Source organism: Canis lupus, chromosome 10 (genome assembly GCF_003254725.2).
Source record: "Canis lupus dingo isolate Sandy chromosome 10, ASM325472v2, whole genome shotgun sequence".
NCBI lineage: Eukaryota > Metazoa > Chordata > Mammalia > Carnivora > Canidae > Canis > Canis lupus.
The window spans coordinates 16,747,789-16,750,596 of record NC_064252.1 but is presented as its reverse complement, the minus strand read 5'-3'; the positions used below and the strand labels follow the sequence as shown (position 1 = coordinate 16,750,596).

The 2,808-nt window shown below is 36.3% G+C and overlaps 1 pseudogene; it reads right to left on the bottom strand.

The window, feature by feature from the left end:
• Positions 1-392: 392 nt before the first annotated feature.
• Positions 393-1,301, bottom strand: LOC112674894 (olfactory receptor 6C6-like; annotated as a pseudogene).
• Between the last annotated feature and the right edge of the window lie 1,507 nt (positions 1,302-2,808).

Here is a 2,808-nt window from a genome sequence, read left to right as displayed (position 1 = left end):
AGTCCTGGGATCAAGCCCAGCATGGGACTCCTTGCTCAGCAGGGAGCCTGCTTCTCCCTCTCCCTCTGGCCCCCACGGTGTTCCTGCTATCTCAAATAAATAAAATCTTTTAAAAAACCGAAATGAATGAAAGATTTTTTGTTTTTATGGCAATGTTGTGATTTGTAGCAATTATTACAATTGTTTTTTTGAAAAACACAACCTTTTTTGTAACATATCCCAAAAGATTTCTTTTTTTTTAATAAAATAATTTTTATTGGTGTTCAGTTTACTAACATACAGAATAACACCCAGTGCTCATCCTGTCAAGTGTCCCCCTCAGTGCCCGACACCCACTCACCCCCACCCCCCTCCCTCCTCCCCTTCCACCACCCCTAGTTCGTTTCCCAGAGTTAGGAGCAAAAGATTTCGTTCACCTGCTGGTTCCTTAGGATATAAATGAAGGGATTTAGTAAAGGGGCAATTGAGGTATACAGCAAAGCTACATCTTTGGATACAGTCACCCTTTCTTTGGCAGATGGCTTAATATACATAAAGATGTAGCTCCCATATGTCATGGAGACAACAATCATATGGGAAGTACAGGTGGAAAAAGCTTTGGTCCTTTGCTGTGCAGAAGGGAATTTCATAATGGTCTTCATGATGCAAGTGTAGGAGAGATCCACTAACACCAATGTGACCACAAGTGTCACCACAGCGAAGATGAAAGACATCAATTCTAGGACATAAAATTGTGTGTGTGTCTGTGCAGGATATCTGCAGGATGGGGGAAACATAAAGTGATCAATCGTTTTGGAAGCACAGAAATCCAGCTTGAGTCCCATGAGCAATGGTGGAAAGATGATTAGGAATCCAGTCAGCCAAGAAGAAAGTACAAGCCAATAGCACACTCTGCTGTTCATAATGATTGGGTAATGCAAGGGTTTACAGATGGCCACATAGCGGTCATAGGACATAGCAGCCAGAAGGTAAAACTCTGCAACTCCCAGTAAAAGAATAAAAAATAATTGAGCCACACAGTTATTATATGAAACGTTTTGTTCTTTAGTCACTATGGTTTTCAAGTATCTGGGAATACATACCGTTGTGAATATGATTTCTAAAAATGAGAAATTACAGAGAAAGAAATACATTGGCATCTTGAGGTGAGGATCCAGCAGAGTGAGTAGGATAATGGTTAAGTTCCCCATCAGGCTCAATGTGTAATTAAGAAATAAAAACACAAAAATCACAACTTGCAATTGTGGGTCATCCGTCAGTCTTATGAGAATAAACTCTATTTCTGTTGAATGGTTTCTCATCTCTCTTTTATAAGCCTTATCAAATATACATAAGAAAAGAGGACAAAGTCAAACACATACATGAATATAATATACTGTTGTGTAATGTAAATTAACCTATATATACACACATTAACATATATATATAACTATATAAAACCTAAATATATATAAATAGGCCTAAATGTATATAAATTGAATATATAGAAATTAACCTAAATACATATACACTAAATGAATAGGTGCAGCCTGGGTGCCTCAGAGGTTTAGCGCCGCCTCCGGCCCAGAGTGTGATCCTGGGGTCCCAGGATCGAGTCCCACATTGGGCTCCCTGCATGGAGCCTGCTTCTCCCTCTGCCTATGTCTCTGCCCACCCCCTCTCTGTGTGTGTGTGTGTCTCTCATGAATAAAATAAAATCTAAAAAAATCCTAAATGAATATATATACTAATTACATATTTTAACTAAATATATATATTAACCTAAATATTTATATATAAGTGGAAAAGGACATATATTCTCTAATTTATCTATTTGTAAATTATTTTTCCATTTGAAATTTACAATGATACAGAATTACATGCTAAAGATAATTCTAAATTCTTTCCTATCCATTTGTTCTCTTTATTGTAATATTTCTCACAATTTTTTCTCTTTAACTTGAATATTTTCTTTGGCTAATATGCATTTTTACTCATTCTTCCTGAGTCAACTCAACTCTACATGCATAATTTAAATAAAAGAATATGAATCATTTTTAGTGTAGTTTCCCATCATTTTTATTCCACCTGAGCAAAAGACACAAAGTTGTTCTGTGTTTTAGAAATTGTATCCGAGTGATTTTCAAAACCAGGATTTACAGTTATATATAATTCCTATGATAGTCAATGACTAAGCAGGATTGACTTCCATTAATTAGATAAAGTGAATCTTTTTCTGTACTAAGAATACACAATTATTATCAACTTTCTTGACTGGCTATGCTATGGCATTCAAATGGTTGGTTGTCTTTTAGGAAATATAATAAGTACAACAAAGGAAAACATGACAAAAGCAAACAACATAGTTTAATAAAAATATTCTGTATTTTTTCAATTAACCTTTTTGAGGTGTATTCCTAATGTATCTACATAATTTGGGTCACTGCTTTTTAATATTCCCCAATATTTTTGTAAAACTATTGATTACTTCAGAAATTATTGTAGGAAAGTAAAATCTGCTACCCCAAAATGTGTCTCTTTGACATGACGATTAATTTAAGCTGATTATTTTTTTTTTCATTTATTTATGATAGTCACACAGAGAGAGAGAGAGGGGCAGAGACACAGGCAGAGGGAGAAGCAGGCTCCATGCACCGGGAGCCCGATGTGGGATTCGATCCCGGGTCTCCAGGATCGCGCCCTGGGCCAAAGGCTAGCGCTAAACCGCTGCGCCACCCAGGGATCCCTAAGCTGATTATTTTTAAGAAATGGAGGTCTCAGAATGTTTTCCTTTTTACCTCCTCAAATGTCTACAAGAATTTAGATAAA